The 19,710-nt window shown below is 44.8% G+C and overlaps 1 pseudogene; it reads left to right on the top strand.

The window, feature by feature from the left end:
* Positions 1 to 647: 647 nt before the first annotated feature.
* On the top strand, positions 648 to 16,284 carry LOC106567932 (cGMP-dependent protein kinase 1-like; annotated as a pseudogene).
* The last annotated feature ends 3,426 nt before the right edge of the window (positions 16,285 to 19,710 follow it).

The raw sequence follows: 19,710 nt of genomic DNA, 5'->3' as shown, positions 1-19,710 counted from the left end.
GAGAAGGTGTAATAGTCTAGCAGAAAGGGGAGAGGGAGAGAGATAATACTCTATATAAGGTCAGTATATTGCGCTCCCTGTAGCACGGGCAGACAGGTCACTCACACACAAAGACACTCACACACACACACTCACACACACACACACACACACACACACACAGACACACACAGACACACTCACACACACACACATACACAAAGACACTCACACAGACACACACAGACACACTCACACAGACACACACACACACACACACACAGACACACACAGACACACTCACACACACACACACAGACACACTCACACAGACACACACACAAAGACACTCACACAGACACACACACAAAGACACTCACACAGACACACACACACACAGACACACACACAAAGACACACACACACACACAAAGACACTCACACAGACACACACAGACACACACAAACACACACAGACACACACACACACAGAGACACACACACACAGACACACAGACACACTCACACAGACACATACACACAGACACACACACAGACACACTCACACAGACACATACACACAGACACACACAGACACAGACACACTCACACAGACACATACATACAGACACACACAGACACACACACACACACACACACACACAGACACAGACACATACACACAGACACACAGACACACACACACACACACAGACACACACACCTTGCTCTCTCAGGCTCTCTGAGTCATCTGATCCTGACACCTTGACTTCTATCCTCTTAAAAAATATCTGTTAATCTCTCTCTTTATTACAGTTTATTTTCCTCTGTTTCTCATTCACATGTACACATGTTACATCATCAAACCTTCCTGAACTGAGCGGAACTCCCCACTCATTCACACTTAAAGACATGCATTAATATTACCCATGATCTGTTTCATTAACACATATGATGAATACAATCATGTGTTTCATGGTAATACACCCACTCTCTCCTATTCATTTGTAGATACAGGTTATCTAATTGTGTGTATGTGTGCATGTGTGTGTGTGCGTTGTGTGTGTGTGCATGTGCATGTGTGTATGTAGAGGGTAAGGTGGAGGTTACTAAAGGGGGACAGAAGCTGTGCACCATGGATCCTGGGAAGGTCTTTGGAGAACTGGCCATCCTCTACAACTGTACCAGGACCACTACTGTTACAGGTTACACAGACACTGCTATTTTAGGTAGAACTAACCCTAACCCTAACCCACACAGCCATTTGATTGAATTCAGGATTTGGATTCGTTTTTGTCTTTTTTGTAATCTCTTCATCCTCCTTTCTGCCACTAATGTTTAGTCTTATGGATTGAGGTGAGATTTGTTGTCAGACGAATATGTGTGTGTGTGTGTTGCGGCTGAGTGATTGGGGTGAGGGGTGGTGTCAGGTCTATGTTGCTAAGACAAATGCACGCACACACACAGGCACACAAGCATGCACACACACACACACACACACACACACACACACACACACACACACACACACACTGACATCTCAATACTCTTCTGCTCTTTATTTCTTTATCTCTTTCTCAATCTCTCTCTCCCTCTCCCTCTCTGAATGGTGAAATGTTTGCTGTACAATGTTTGCTGTACAACCAGGGTCTGCATCTCTCTGAGTGTCTGTGTATGTAATGCTTTTGTTGAGCTTCTCTCTCTACTGGCTACTTGCCACAGGTTTGAATCATATTATCATGTTTGACACGTTGGCTCTGTTGTACTTCAAATGTTTTATAACTCTTTGCACTTGAAGTTGCTTTTCTTTAATGTGAAAAAAGGAATGGGGAGAGTACATGTGAGCAACAGGGGAGCATATGGAGGCATTGAAATTCATTTAAATTGTCCTACTCTTCTGGCTCCCATCTCCCCTTTCTCATAGATATTTGTTTTCCTCTCTCATCTTTCTTTCTTTCTTTCTTTCTTTCTTTCTTTCTTTCTTTCTTTCTTTCTTTCTTTCTTTCTTTCTTTCTTTCTTTCTTTCTTTCTTTCTTTCTTTCTTTCTACATCTCTCCAGCTCTGACTAACATTAAGCTGTGGGTGATAGACAGACAGGGTTTCCAGACCATCATGATGAGGACTGGACTCATCAAACACTTCCAGTATATGGAGTTCATCCGCAGGTGACACACACACACACACACACACACACACACACACACACACACACACACACACACACACACACACACACACACACACACACACACACACACACACACACACACACACACACACACACACACACCAACATACACACACGGTTAGCTTCTGCTTCAAACACACATTATGCAGCTTTGCATCATTCTATGAGCCTAGTTGAATAGACACATAACACAAAATGTTTGCTAGCTTCTGTCACGTCTCTTAAAAATTCTTATTCACACAATTGATTTTGGCAACAATGTTGTTGTTCTTTCTCTCTGTCAGTGTTCCCTCCTTTCAGTCTTTGCCTGAGGACATTCTTAGTAAGGTGGCTGATGTTCTGGAGGAGGTGAGGAGTGCACACACGCACACACACACACACACGCACACGCACGCACACACACGCGCACACACACACACACACACACACACACACACACACACACACACACACACACACACACACACACACACACACACACACACACACACACACACATCGTGCGTGCGCGCACACAATTGGCCCACGTCGTTCGGATTTGGCCGGTGTAGGCCGTCATTGTAAATAAGAATTTGTTCTTAACTGACTTTATTAAAATACATTTAATCACTCCCCCCCTCTCTTCTCCTCTGCTGGTCTCCTCCTTTCTCTCTCTCCCTCCCTCCCTATTTCACCCTCTGTCCCTTTGTCTCTCTCCCCACATCTCTCTCTTCTCCTCTGCTGTCCTCTGTATTTCTCCCTCTCCTTTGTCCTTTCCTGCTCCCCTTTTTCTCTTTCTCTCTCCCTCTCCCTTGTCCCCCCCCCTCTCTCCTATATCTTTCTCTCTCTTTCTCTCTTTTTCTCTCCCTCTCCCCTATCTCTTTCTTATCTCTTTTTCTCTCTCCCTCACTCTTGCCCCCTCTCTTCTCTCTCTCTCTCTCTCTCTCTCTCTCTCTCTCTCTCTCTCTCTCTCTCTCTCTCTCTCTCTCTCTCCTTGATCTGTCTTTCTCAGACTCACTACAGTGAAGGTGATTACATCATCAGGCAGGGCGCCACAGGAGACACCTTCTTCATCATCAGCGAAGGACAGGTGATGAAGAGGAGGAGGAGGAAGAGAAGATCTGGAGTGTATAAAATCACAATCATACTGCCACTGTGTGGACATATGCAGTAATGCATAATCATAATTTCAATTCAGACTTCCTCCCAATAACTTCCTACCTCTTCCCCTATTCTCTCCTCTCTTCTTCCCCTCTCCTCTCTCTCCTTCTTCCCCTCTCCTCTCCCTCCTTCTTCCCCTCTCCTCTCCCTCCTCTTGCCCTCTCCTCTCCCTCCTCTTGCCCTCGCCTCTCCCTCCTCTTCCCCTCTCCTCTCCCTCCTTCTTCCCCTCTCCTCTCCCTCCTCTTGCCCTCGCCTCTCCCTCCTCTTCCCCTCTCCTCTCCCTCCTTCTTCCCCTCTCCTCTCTCTCCTTCTTCCCCTCTCCTCTCCCTCCTTCTTCCCCTCTCCTCTCCCTCCTCTTGCCCTCGCCTCTCCCTCCTCTTGCCCTCGCCTCTCCCTCCTCTTCCCCTCTCCTCTCCCTCCTCTTCCCCTCTCCTCTCCCTCCCCTCTCCCCCTTCTTTGTGTCGTTTCTTCTGTCTGTCCTCAGGTAAAGGGGACGCAGCAGAAATCAACCAATGAGGAGCCAGAGTTTCTAACAACTCTCACTAGGGGGGACTGGTTTGGAGAACAGGCGCTGAAAGGGTGAGACAACAGCACTGCTAAACACCAAACAACAACAGGCAGCTTTAATGGACATCCAAACACAAACCTGACATACAATGTATGTGTGTATTTAACATAACCAAACAAACCAACCAATACACAAACATACACTCTCAAATAATCAGAGTAGAGTTCTATTAGGCAAAGTAAGGTAATAAAGATGACTTCATATTTCTCTCCCACCAGGGAGGATGTTCGTACGGCCAGTGTCACGGCAGTAGGTGGAGTCGCTTGTCTGGTCGTTGACAGAGAGTGAGAGAACCCAGGAGAGAGAGAGAGAGAGAGTGTGTGTGTGTGCGTGTGTGTGTGTAATTGAATGGTTCTTCATTGGTTGATGTGGAGTTGTGTAACCCTACCCCTCCCCTGTTCCAGGTCATTCATGCATCTGATTGGAGGGCTGGATGATGTCAACAGCAGACAGAATGAGAGTGATGAGCTCAACACTAAGTAAGTGTCACTACAACTCTAAAATGCTCATCTTCCACTCTGTCTCTTTCTCACTCCCTTTCTCACTCTTTCTTCTTTCACCAAACTGAGTTTAGTAAATTCAGTTTATGATGTACAGTTGAAGTCGGAAGTTTACATACACCTTAGCCAAATACATTTAAACTCAGTTTTTCACAATTCCTGACATTTAATCCTAGTAAAAATGCCCTGTTTTAGATCAGTTAGGGTCACCACTTTTTTATGAGAATGTGAAATGTCAGAATAATAGTAGAGAATGATTTATTTCAGCTTTTATTTCTTTCATCACATTCCCAGTGGGTCAGAAGTTTACATACACTCAATTAGTATTTGGTAGCGTTGCCTTTAAATGGTTTAACTTGGGTCAAATGTTTCTGGTAGCCTTCCACAAGCTTCCCACAATAAGTTGGGTGAATTTTGACCCATTCCTCCTGACAGAGCTGGTGTAAGTCAGGTTTGTAGGCCTCCTTGCTCGCACACGCTTTTTTAGTTCTGCCCACAAATTTTCTACGGGATTGAGGTCAGGGCTTTGTGATGGCCACTCCAATACCTTGACTTTGTTGTCTTTAAGCCATTTTGCCACAACTTTGGAATTATGCTTGGGGCCACTGTCCATTTGGAAGACCCATTTGCGACCAAGCTTTAACTTCTTGACTGATGTCTTGAGATGTTGCTTCAATATATCCACATCATTTTCTATCCTCATGATGCCATCTATTTTGTGAAGTGCACCAGTCCATCCTGCAGCAAAGCACCCCCACAACATGATGCAGCCACCCCGTGCTTCACGGTTGGAATGGTGTTCTTTGGCTTGCAAGCCTTCCCGTTTTTCCTCCAAACATAACCATGGTCATTATGGCCAAACAGTTCTATTTTTGTTTCATCAGACCAGAGGACATTTCTCCAAAAAGTATGATCTTTGTCCCCATGTGCAGTTGCCTATGGTGGTTTTGGAGCAGTGGCTTCTTCCTTGCTGAGCAGCCTTTCAGGTTATGTCGATATAGGACTTGTTTTACTGTGGATATAGATACTTTTGTACCTGTTTTCTCCAGCATCTTCACAAGGTCCTTTGCTGTTGTTCTGGGATTGATTTGCACTTTTTGCACCAAAGTACGTTCATCTCAAGGAGACAGATCGCGTCTCCGTCCTGAGCGGTATGATGGCTGCGTGGTCCCATGATGTTATACTTGCGTACTATTGTTTGTACAGATGAACGTGGTACCTTCGGGCGTTTGGAAATTGCTCCCAAGGATTAACCAGACTTGTGGATGTCAAAAAAAAAATGGCTGATGTCTTTTGATTTTCCCATGATGTCAAGCAAAGAGGCACTGAGTTTGAAGGTAGGCCTTGAAATACATCCACAGGTACACTTCCAATTGACTCAAATTATGTCAATTAGCCTGTCAGAAGCTTTTAAAGCCATGACAACATTTTCTGGAATTTTCCGAGCTGTTTAAAGGCACAGTCAACTTAGTGTATGTAAACTTCTGACCCACTGGAATTGTGATACAGTGAATTATAAGTGAAATAATCTGTCTGTAAACAATTGTTGAAAAAATTACTTGTGTCATGCACAAAGAAGATGTCCTAACCGACTTGCCAAAGCTATAGTTTGTTAACAAGAAATTTGTGGAGTGATTGAAAAACGAGTTTTAATACCTAAGTGTATGTAAACTTCCGACTTCAACTGTATATAACTTTACAGACTCACTAATTACAGTGAAAAGATATCGGGCAATTGATTGACCCCTTGTCAATCAAGGTTGGAGGCAGAGGCAGGGTTTTTCTCCAGTGTGTCTCTCACTGATTTCCACGTCATCTGCACCCTCGGACTAGGAGGCTTCAGTCCCGTCAAGCTGGTAAGTGTGTGTGTGTGTATAGTGTGTGTGTGTGTGTGTGTGTGTGTGTGTGTGTGTGTGTGTGTGTGTGTGTGTGTGTGTGTGTGTGTGTGTGTGTGTGTGTGTGTGTGTGTGTGTGTGTGTTTAATTTGTATAATGTGTGTGTCTTCAGGTTCAGTTAAAGAGTGACACCAGTCGGTCCTGCTTTGAAGGTTCTAAAGAAGCGTCACAACCAGCCAACAAGGCCACATCCTCTCAGAGAGACGCATCATGATGGATGCACACAGCCCCTTCACCGTCAGGTACACACAAACACAGCCCCTTCACCGTCAGGTACACACAAACACAGCCACTTCACCGTCAGGTACACACAAACACAGCCCCTTCACCATCAGTTACATACAAACACAGATACACATAAACACAGCCCCATCACCGTCAGGTACACACAAACACAGCCCCTTCACCGTCAGGTACACACAAACACAGCCACTTCACCGTCAGGTACACACAAACACAGCCCCTTCACCATCAGTTACATACAAACACAGATACACATAAACACAGCCCCTTCACCGTCAGTTACACACAAACACAGCCCCTTCACCGTCAGGTACACACAAACACAGCCACTTCACCGTCAGGTACACACAAACACAGCCCCTTCACCATCAGTTACATACAAACACAGATACACATAAACACAGCCCCTTCACCGTCAGGTACACACAAACACAGCCCCTTCACCATCAGTTACACACAAACACAGATACACATAAACACAGCCCCATCACCGTCAGTTACACACACGCACACAAACACACTGACGCTGTGTGTCCTGTCCAGGTTGTACCGGACGTTCAGGGACTCTAAGAGGCCTGTCTGGGAGGAGAACTGTGGACTCTACTGAGAGACAGGTGGCTGTGTGTACGTCTAGAGCAACTGCAAGTAAAACCTGACTGTAAACAAATTGCCTAACCAGCTATGCCCTAACCCTAACCCTCGCTTCATGTCCACATCCCAGTTTAACTCTACCCTCAACCAAAGCCCTAACCCTAGCTTAATGTCCACATCCCAGTTTAACCTTACCATCCACCAAAACCCTAACCCTCGCTTCATGTCCACATCCCAGTTTAACCTTACCATCCACCAAAACCCTAACCCTCGCTTCATGTGCACATCCCAGGTTCAACCCTTAACCTCAACCACAATGGAGCTGCATTGGAAAGCGGACGTTTTACGGGCTTCTGACCAATATTGTGCTATTTTGTGGAGGGTTTTTGCGCTGATTGTAACTTGTTTCTACATAATGTTTCCGCCATCATTTCCTATGACTGAAAATAGCTACTGGACATCAGAACAGCGATACCTAACCTCCATTTGGATGAGGGTGTCTCCTTCATATTACATTTTACGGACCAGGCCCAAATCCTGGCACTCGAAGGAGGAGACGGCGCTATAGCGGCTGGCGAGAAGGCACTCTGATAAGACTACGGTGGCGAGTAAATAAATCGCCTCTACCCTCTGTTCTATTGCTGAATGTGCAATCGCTTGAGAATAAACTGGACTAGCTCCGTACGAGTCTATCTTATCAACGGGACATTAAGAACTGTAATATACGATGCTTCTCGAAGTCATTGCTGAACAAGGACATGGATAATATACATCTAGCTGGTTTTTCTATGCATCGGCAGGACAGAACGGCAGAGTCCGGTAAGATCGGGGTCGTGGTGTGTGTCTCTTTGACAATAACAGCTGGTGCGTGATCTCTAATATTAAGGAAGTCTCGAGGTTCTGCTCGCCTGAGTTAGAATACCTCATGATAAGCTGCAGACCATACATCTGTATTTTTTGTAGCTGTCTATTTACCACCACAAACCGATGCTGGCACTAAGACCGCACCCAACAAGCTGTATAGGACCATAAACTGGTGATTTTATTGCAGGAAAATTGAAATCCGTTTTACCTCATTTCTACCAGCATGTCACCTGTACAACTAGAGGATCAAAACTCTAGATCACCTTTACTCCACACACAGAGACACATACACTCTAGATCACCTTTACTCCATACACAGAGACACATACACTCTAGATCACCTTTACTCCACACACAGAGACACATACACTCTAGATCACCTTTACTCCATACACAGAGACACATACACTCTAGATCACCTTTACTCCATACACAGAGACACATACACTCTAGATCACCTTTACTCTATACACAGAGACACATACACTCTAGATCACCTTTACTCCACACACAGAGACACATACACTCTAGATCACCTTTACTCTACACACAGAGACACATACACTCTAGATCACCTTTACTCCATACACAGAGACACATACACTCTAGATCACCTTTACTCCATACACAGAGACACATACACTCTAGATCACCTTTACTCCACACACAGAGACACATACACTCTAGATCACCTTTACTCCATACACAGAGACACATACACTCTAGATCACCTTTACTCCATACACAGAGACACATACACTCTAGATCACCTTTACTCTATACACAGAGACACATACACTCTAGATCACCTTTACTCCATACACAGAGACACATACACTCTAGATCACCTTTACTCCACACACAGAGACACATACACTCTAGATCACCTTTACTCTATACACAGAGACACATACACTCTAGATCACCTTTACTCTATACACAGAGACACATACACTCTAGATCACCTTTACTCCATACACAGAGACACATACACTCTAGATCACCTTTACTCCATACACAGAGACACATACACTCTAGATCACCTTTACTCTATACACAGAGACACATACACTCTAGATCACCTTTACTCCACACACAGAGACACATACACTCTAGATCACCTTTACTCCATACACAGAGACACATACACTCTAGATCACCTTTACTCCATACACAGAGACACATACACTCTAGATCACCTGTACTCTATACACAGAGACACATACACTCTAGATCACCTTTACTCCATACACAGAGACACATACACTCTAGATCACCTTTACTCCACACACAGAGACACATACACTCTAGATCACCTTTACTCTATACACAGAGACACATACACTCTAGATCACCTTTACTCTATACACAGAGACACATACACTCTAGATCACCTTTACTCCACACACAGAGACACATACACTCTAGATCACCTTTACTCCATACACAGAGACACATACACTCTAGATCACCTTTACTCTATACACAGAGACACATACACTCTAGATCACCTTTACTCCATACACAGAGACACATACACTCTAGATCACCTTTACTCTATACACAGAGACACATACACTCTAGATCACCTTTACTCCATACACAGAGACACATACACTCTAGATCACCTTTACTCCACACACAGAGACACATACACTCTAGATCACCTTTACTCTATACACAGAGACACATACACTCTAGATCACCTTTACTCCATACACAGAGACACATACACTCTAGATCACCTTTACTCCATACACAGAGACACATACACTCTAGATCACCTTTACTCTATACACAGAGACACATACACTCTAGATCACCTTTACTCCATACACAGAGACACATACACTCTAGATCACCTTTACTCCATACACAGAGACACATACACTCTAGATCACCTTTACTCTATACACAGAGACACATACACTCTAGATCACCTTTACTCCATACACAGAGACACATACACTCTAGATCACCTTTACTCCATACACAGAGACACATACACTCTACATCACCTTTACTCCATACACAGAGACACATACACTCTACATCACCTTTACTCAATACACAGAGACACATACACTCTAGATCACCTTTACTCAATACACAGAGACACATACACTCTAGATCACCTTTACTCCACACACAGAGACACATACACTCTAGATCACCTTTACTCCACACACAGAGACACATACACTCTAGATCACCTTTACTCCATACACAGAGACACATACACTCTAGATCACCTTTACTCTATACACAGAGACACATACACTCTAGATCACCTTTACTCTATACACAGAGACACATACACTCTAGATCACCTTTACTCTATACACAGAGACACATACACTCTAGATCACCTTTACTCTATACACAGAGACACATACACTCTAGATCACCTTTACTCTATACACAGAGACACATACACTCTAGATCACCTTTACTCCATACACAGAGACACATACACTCTAGATCACCTTTACTCCACACACAGAGACACATACACTCTAGATCACCTTTACTCCACACACAGAGACACATACACTCTAGATCACCTTTACTCCATACACAGAGACACATACACTCTAGATCACCTTTACTCTATACACAGAGACACATACACTCTAGATCACCTTTACTCTATACACAGAGACACATACACTCTAGATCACCCTTACTCCATACACAGAGACACATACACTCTAGATCACCTTTACTCCATACACAGAGACACATACACTCTAGATCACCTTTACTCCATACACAGAGACACATACACTCTAGATCACCTTTACTCCACACACAGAGACACATACACTCTAGATCACCTTTACTCTATACACAGAGACACATACACTCTAGATCACCTTTACTCTATACACAGAGACACATACACTCTAGATCACCTTTACTCCATACACAGAGACACATACGCTCTAGATCACCTTTACTCCATACACAGAGACACATACACTCTAGATCACCTTTACTCCACACACAGAGACACATACAGTGCTCTCCCTCACCCTCCATTTGGCAAATCTGACCATAACTCTATCCTCCTGATTCCTGCTTATAAGCAAAAACTCAAACAGGAAGTAGCAGTGACGCGATCAATACAGAAGTGGTTTGATGAAGCGGATACTAAGCTACAGGACTGTTTCGTTAGCACAGACTGGAATTTATTCCGGGATTCATCCGATGGCATTGAGGAGTTTACCACATCAGTCACCGGCTTTATTAATAAGTGCATTGACAACATCATCCCCACAGTGACCGTACGTACATATCCCAACCGGAAGCCATGGATTACAGGCAACATCCGCACTGAGCTAAAGGCTAAAGCAACTGCTCTAGAGCTTATTAGAAATCCTGCTATGCCCTACTACGAACCATCAAACAGACAAAGCATCAATACAGGACTAAGATCGAATCCTACTTTACAGTCTCTGATGCTCGTCGGATGTGGCAGGGCTTGCAAACTATCACAGATTACGAAGGGAAATCCAGCCGAGAACTGCCCAGTAACGCTAGCCTACCAGACGAGCTAAATGCCTTCAATGCTCACTTCGATGCAAGCAACACTGAACCATGTGTGAGAGCACCAGCTGTTCCAGATGACTGTATGATCACGAACTCCGTAGCCGATGTGTAAGAACTTTAAACAGGTTAACATTCAGATGGATTACCAGGACGCATACTCAGAGCATGCGCAGACCTGCTGGCAAGTTTCTTCACTGACATTTTCAACCCCTGACCCATTCTGTAAAACCTACATATTTCAAGCAAACCACCATAGTCCCTGTAGCCATGAAATGCTTTGAAAGGCTGGTCATGGCTCACATCAACACCATCATCCCACTCCAATTCGCTCCAATTTGCATACCGCTCCAACAGATCCACAGATGACACAATCTCAATTGCACTCCACATAGCCCTTTCCCATCTGGACAAAAAAAACGTAACACCTATGTAAGAATGCTATTCATTGACTACAGCTCAGCGTTAAACACCTCCCTCTGCAACTGGATCCTGGACTCCCCGGTGGTGAGGGTAGGCAAAAACACATCCGCCACGCTGACCCTCAACACGGGGGGCCCTCAGGGGTGCGTGCTCAGTCCCCTCCTGTACTCCCTGTTCACCTACGACTGCATGATTCCAACACCGTCATTAAGTTTGCCGCCGACATGAAGGTGGTAGGCCTGATCACCGACGATAATGAGACAGCCTATAGGGAGGAGGTCAGAGACCTGGCAGTGTAGTGCCAGGACAACAACCTCTCCCTCAACGTCAGCATGACAAAGCAGCTTATCGTGGACTACAGGAAATGGAGGGCAGTACACGCCCCCATTCACATCAACGCGGCTGTAGTAGAGCTGGTCAAGAGCTTCAAGTTCCTCGGTGTCCACATCACTAAGGACCTATCATGGTCCAAACACATCAACACAGTCATTAAGAAGGCACAACAACGCCTCTTCCCCCTCAGGAGGCTGAAAAGATTTGTAATGGGCTCTCAGATCCTCAAAAAGTTCTACAGCTGAACCATTGAGAGTATCTTGACTGGCTGCATCACCTGCATCACCTGCTCGGCAACTGACTGCAAGGCGCTACAGAGGCTAATGTGTTCGGCCCAGTACTGGGGTTGAACTTCCTGCCATCCAGGACCTCTATACAAGGCAGTGTCAGAGGAAGGCCCTAAAAATTGTCAAAGACTCCAGCCACCCAAATCCTAGACTGTTCTCTCTGCTACCGCGCGGCAAGCGGTACCGGAGCGCCAGTCTGAGACCAAAAGGCTCCTGTACAGCTTCTACCCCAAGCCATAAGACTGCTGAACAGTTCAACAGTTCTTCATTTTTTGGCACTGACTCTCTTGCACTGGCTCTATGCTCACTCACAACACTGACACTCCAACACACACACACACACACACACACATACACTCACTACAGACGCTCACACACACATGCATATTGATGCCACACACACAGACATTTTCACACTCTTCACATAACATACGCTGTTGCTACTCTGTTTATCATATATCCTGATTGCCTAGTCACTTTTAACCCCTACCTACATGTACCTACTGTATTACCTCAATTACCTCAACTACCTCGTTCCCCTGCACATTGACTTGGTACAGGTACTCCTAGTATACAGCCTTGTTATTGTTATTTTATTGTTTTACCATTTACTTTTTAATTTAGCAAATATTTGTCTTACTTTTTAACTCTGCATTGTTGGGAATGGGCTCGTAAGTAAGCATATCCTCGTAAAGTCTACACCTGTTGTATTCGGCGCATGTGACCAATAAAATGTGATTTGTACCTAAACACTGTCTTCATGTCCAAATCCCGGTTCAACGCTAACCCTAGCCTCAACCACAACCCTAACCCTAACTTCATGTCCACATCCCGGTTCAAACCTAACCCTAGCTCCAACCTTAACCCTAGCTCCAACCTTAACCCTAGCTCTAAGCATAACCCTAGCTCCAAACCTAACCCTAGCACCAACCTTAACCCTAGCTCCAACCTTAACCCTAGCTCTAAGCATAACCCTAGCTCTAAGCATAACCCTAGCTCCAACCTTAACCCTAGCTCTAAGCATAACCCTAGCTCCAAACCTAACCCTAGCTCCAACCTTAAGCCTAGCTCCAAACCTAACCCTAGCTCCAAACCTAACCCTAGCACCAACCTTAACCCTAGCTCCAACCTTAACCCTAGCTCTAAGCATAACCCTAGCTCCAAACCTAACCCTAGCTCCAACCTTAACCCTAGCTCTAACCCTAACCCTAGCTCCAACCTTAACCCTAGCTCTAACCCTAACCCTAGCTCCAACCTTAACCCTAGCTCTAAGCATAACCCTAGCTCTAAGCATAACCCTAGCTCTAAGCATAACCCTAGCTCTAAGCATAACCCTAGCTCCAAACTTAACCCTAGCTCCAAACCCAACCCTAGCTCCAAACCCAACCCTAGCTCCAAACCTAACCCTAGCTCTAAGCATAACCCTAGCTCCAAACCTAACCCTAGCTCCAAACCTAACCCTAGCTCTAAGCATAACCCTAGCTCCAAACCTAACCCTAGCTCCAACCTTAACCCTAGCTCCAACCTTAACCCTAGCTCTAAGCATAACCCTAGCTCTAAGCATAACCCTAGCTCCAACCTTAACCCTAGCTCTAAGCATAACCCTAGCTCCAACCTTAACCCTAGCTCTAACCTTAACCCTAGCTCTAACCCTAACCCTAATCCTAGTAACTTGTTGCATATCACTAGACATGCATTTTATAGTTTGTTGATAGTTTGATCATCCATAGGTCATCTATAATAGGGGACTATTCAAATAAATTCATCTTGACTCTTCCAGGGGTTTATTTGATGACAACACAACGAGATTTTACACAGGCTGTATTGTAGAGGCCTTGGCCTTCCTCCATGTTCGAGGGATCATCTACAGAGACCTCAAACCTGAAAACATCATACTGGACCACAGAGGATATGCTAAACTGGTACACGCACACACACCTTTTCCTGCGGTTAACATCTCCGACACAACATGCAGTTTATGAATAAACCAGCAGTGTGTTTTTTCTTAATCTGCAGACACACAGAAACAGGAAAAGCTCCCAATGTAGTGTGTGTGTATGCGTGCGTGCGTGTGTGTGTGTGTGTGTGTTCGCGTATGCGTGTGTATCAGGTGGACTTTGCATTTGCTAAGAAGGTGGGTCTTGGTCAAAAGACGTGGACATTCTGTGGCACTCCAGAGTACGTGGCCCCAGAAATCATTCTGAACAAGGGACATGATGTCTCGGTTGACTGCTGGTCCCTGGGGATACTCATCTACGAACTGCTCAGCGACAGGTACACCCACCTGTATGTGTGTGTGTGTGTGTGTGTGTGTGTGTGTGTGTGTGTGTGTGTGTGTGTGTGTGTGTGTGTGTGTGCGTGTGCGTGTGCATGTGTACGTGTGCGTGTGCGCGTGTGTGTGTGTGTGTGTCAGAGATGAGATCGTATTAGTCTTATTATTAGTCTAAATGTTAAGCTGATGTTTCTCTGGCATCCCCGCCCCTCTCTCTCTCCCTCTCTTTCTCCAGTCCTCTGTTCTCTGGCTCTGATCCTATGAAGACCTATAACATCATCCTGAGAGGAATTGACATGATGGAGTTCCCCAAGAAGATCTCCAAGAGTGCTGCCAACCTCATCAAACGCCTCTGCAGGTTACACATACACACGAGCATAGAGACCTCATCAAATGGAGCTTGTGCAGTGTGTATATGTGACAGTGTGTGTGTGTGTGTGTGTGTGTGTGTGTGTGTGTGTGTGTGTGTGTGTGTGTGTGTGTGTGTGTGTGTGTGTGTGTGTGTGTGTGTGTGTGTGTGTGTGTGTGTGTGTGTGTGTGTGTGTGTGTGTTTGTTTGTGTGTGTGTTGCACAGGGACAACCCATCTGAGAGGGTGGGGAACCAGAAGAACGGGGTGAAGGACATTCAAAAACACAAGTAAGAATTACCATGGTGATGATGACTACTGTTCCTACCTACCAATAGGACTGCATGGAATAGAAATAGCTATATTTTCTGATATAAAGTTGAATTCTTTAGCTACCATACAGGCATGATTCTCACTAGAGCAGTTGAAGCAACAGATATGATTTCACCTCAGTTCTATGCCTAAAAGTCAGTATTTGACTTTGTCAAAGTTGTCTTTTTTCAGGCCTTCACTTGAAATGGAACCCTATTGGCCACATTGCGCTCTGGTTAAAGGCAGTGCAGTTTATAGGGAATTGGGTGCCATTTCGGACACAGCCCAGGTCGTCTTGATACTACAAGGAGAGGTGTGATTGTTTGGTTCTGGGTGTGACTGTTTCCTGTTTGTCTCCAGGTGGTTTGAAGTTTTTAACTGGGCGGGACTCCGACAGGCAACTCTGGCCCCTCCCTTCACTCCTACTGTGGGCGCACACACACACACACACACACACACACACACACACACACACACACACACACACACACACACACACACACACACACACACACACCACACAGACACACACCACACAGACACACACGCTCAGCACTATCTCCTCTCTCCCAGGTGAAGGGTCCACTGGACACTGGCAACTTTGACTGTTTCCCTGATGACAACGAGGACCCGCCCCCAGACGAGGAGTCTGGCTGGGATCTAGAGTTCTGACTTAAAAACACACACTGAGTATACCAAACACTAGGAACATCTTCCTAATGTTGACTCCAATGCTTCCCACTGTTGTGTCAAGTTGTCTATATGTCCTTTGGGTGGTGGACCATTCTTGATAGACACAGGAAACTGTTGAACATGAAAAACCCAGCAGCGTTGCAGTTCTTGACACAAACCGGTGCGCCTGGCACCTACTACCATACCCCGTTCAACGGCACTTAAATCTTTTGTCTTGTCCATTCACCCTCTGAATGGCATACATACGCAATCCACAGCGGTGTAAAGTACTTAAGTCAAAATAATTGAATGTACTACTTAAGTAGTTTTATGGGGTATTTGTACTTTACTATTTATATTTTTGATTACTTTTACTTTTACTTCACTACATTCCTAAAGCAAATAATGTACTTTTTACTCCATACATTTTCCCTGACACCCAAAAGTACTCGTTACATTCTGAATGCTTAGCAGAACAGGAAAATTGTCTAATTCACACACTTATCAAGAGAACATTCCCGGTCATCCCTACTGCATCTGATCTGGCGGACTCACTAAACACATGCTTCATTTGTAAATGATGTCTGAGTGTTGGAGTGTGCCCCTGGCTACCCGTAAAAAAATGGGGACTTCTGGTTTACTTAATATAAGGAATTAATTTAGATACTTAAGTATATTTATGCAATTATATTTACTTTTGATACTTAAGTATATTTCAAACCAAATACTTTTACACTTTTACTCAAGTAGTATTTTACTGGGTGACTTTCACTTTTACTTGAGTCATTTTCTATTAAGGCATCTTTACTTTTACTCAAGTATGACAATTGGGTGCTTTTTCCACCACTGACAATCCATGTATTAATTGTCTCAAGGCTTTAAAAATCATTTGAATGTGAACCTGCCTAGGTGTAGGTGCTTTTACCTGGTGTACTAGGTTTACCTAGTATACCAGGTGGGTTTATCAGGTACACAGGCTGTCTCTGCCAGGGTGAGCTGAGGATTATAGAATCTCCAGGTAATTAGACAATCAGCTGTTGTTTTCACATGCTCTTCATGAGTTTTCTACCAAAAAAAGTATATTCTAGAGATTTGTTTGTGTTGATCTGTTCTGAATGGGCCGGGGAATAGTGTACAGTTCCACAACATTTAGTCATAACATATAAGCAAAATAAAAACCTGAAACCCTGTATGAAATGGCTCAATACCTTCACAGAACACAGTGTCATGCAGAAACACCCAGAAGGAGGGAGAGGTGTGTGAAAGGAAGAATGGGAGAAATAATGAGAGGAAGTGTGAGAATGAGTGTGAGAGTGAATGAGGAGAAAGTTAATGAAAGGTAAAACAGGATCATTTCCGTTCTCAGACGTCACAGCACTGAGGTCCTTATCAGATCTTTTAACCCATTATAGGCTGAAGAGGTGTGTGTGTGTGTGTGTGTGTGTGTGTGTGTGTGTGTGTGTGTGTGTGTGTGTGTGTGTGTGTGTGTGTGTGTGTGTGTGTGTGTGTGTGTGTGTGTGTGTGTGTGTGTGTGTGTGTGTGTGTGTGTGTGTGTGTGTGAGCTATGAGATGTTATCAGATCCAAAGAAGTCGCCCCGGGTAACACAGGTCATCTTGGAAACTCTGCCACCTTCACCAATTACCTCTTTCCCCCTGATAACACACACACACACATACAGCGCCTTCAAAATTGATGAAATATATTATTTCTTGCACACAATACCCCATAATGACAAGGTGAAAACAACGATGGCCGAGCGGCATAGGCAAGATGTAATAGATGGTATAAAATACAGTATATACATATGAGATGAGTAATGTAAGACATTATTAAAGTGGCATTATTTAAAGTGACTAGTGATCCATTTATTAAAATGGCCAATGATTTGAGTCTGTATGTAGGCAGCAGCCTCTCTGTGTTAGTGATGGCTGTTTACCAGTCTGATGGCCTTGAGATAGAAGCTGCTTCTCAATCTCTCGGTCCCAGCTTTGATGCACCTGTACTGACCTCGCCTTCTGGATGATAGCAGGGTGAACAGGCAGTGGCTCGGGTGGTTGTTGTCCTTGATGAACTTTTTGGCATTCCTGTGACATCGAGTGCTGTAGGTGTCCTGGAGGGCAGGTAGTTTGCCCCCGGTGATCAAATCAAATTTTATTTGTCACATACACATGGTTAGCAGATATTAATGCGAGTGTAGCGAAATGCTTGTGCTTCTAGTTCCGACCATGCAGTAATATCTAACAAGTAATCTAACCTAACAATTTCACAACAACTACCTTATACACACACAAGTGTAAAGGAATGAATAAGAATATGTACATAAAAATATATGAATGAGCGATGGCCGAACGGCATAGGCAAGATGCAGTAGATGGTATAGAGTACAGTATATACATATGAGATGAGTAATGTAGGGTATGTAAACATTATATAAAGTGGCATTGCTTAAAGTGGCTAGAGATACATTTATTACTTCAATTTTTTTCATTATTAAAGTGGCTGGAAATGAGTCAGCATGTTGGCAGCAGCCACTCAATGTTATTGATGGCTGTTTAACAGTCTGATGGCCTTGAGATAGAAGCTGTTTTTCAATCTCTTGGTCCCCGCTTTGATGCACCTGTACTGACCTCGCCTTCTGGATGATAATGGGGTGAACAGGCAGTGGCTTGGGTGGTTGTTGTCCTTGATGATCTTTTTGGCCTTCCTGTGACATCGGGTGGTGTAGGTGTCCTGGAGGGCAGGTAGTTTGCCCCCGGTGATGCGTTGTGCAGACCTCACTACCCTTTGAAGAGCCTTACGGTTGTGGGCGGAGCAGTTGCCGTACCAGGCGGTGATACAGCCCGACAGGATGCTCTTGATTGTGCATCTTTAAAAGTTTGTGAGTGTTTTTGGTGACAAGCCAAATTTCTTCAGCCTCATGAGGTTGAAGAGGCGCTGTTGTGCCTTTTTCACCACGCTGTCTGTGTGGGTGGACCATTTCAGTTTGTCCGTGATGTGTACGCCGAGGAACTTAAAACTTTCCACCTTCTCCACTACTGTCCCGTCGATGTGGATAGGGGGGTGCTCCTTCTGTTGTTTCCTGAAGTCCACGATCATCTCCTTTGTTTTGTTGACATTGAGTGTGAGGTTATTTTCCTGACACCACACTTTGAGGGCCCTCACCTCCTCCCTGTAGGCCGTCTCGTCGTTGTTGGTAATTAAGCCTACCTACCACTGTAGTGTCGTCTGCAAACTTGATGATTGAGTTGGAGGCGTGCATGGCCACGCAGTCATGGATGAACAGGGAGTACAGGAGAGGGCTGAGAACGCACCCTTGTGGGGCCCCAGTGTTGAGGATCAGCGGGGTGGAGATGGTGTTAACTACCCTCACCACCTGGGGGTGGCCCGTCAGGAAGTCCAGGACCCAGTTGCACAGGGCGGGGTCGAGACCCAGGGTCTCGAGCTTAATGACGAGTTTGGAGGGTACTATGGTGTTAAATGCTGAGCTGTAGTCGATGAACAGCATTCTTACATAGGTATTCCTCTTGTCCAGATGGGTTAGGGCAG

Source organism: Salmo salar, chromosome ssa01, assembly GCF_905237065.1.
Source record: "Salmo salar chromosome ssa01, Ssal_v3.1, whole genome shotgun sequence".
Taxonomy (NCBI): domain Eukaryota; kingdom Metazoa; phylum Chordata; class Actinopteri; order Salmoniformes; family Salmonidae; genus Salmo; species Salmo salar.
Note: the sequence above shows the minus strand (reverse complement) of the source record. Positions and strands in the feature narration are given on the sequence as shown.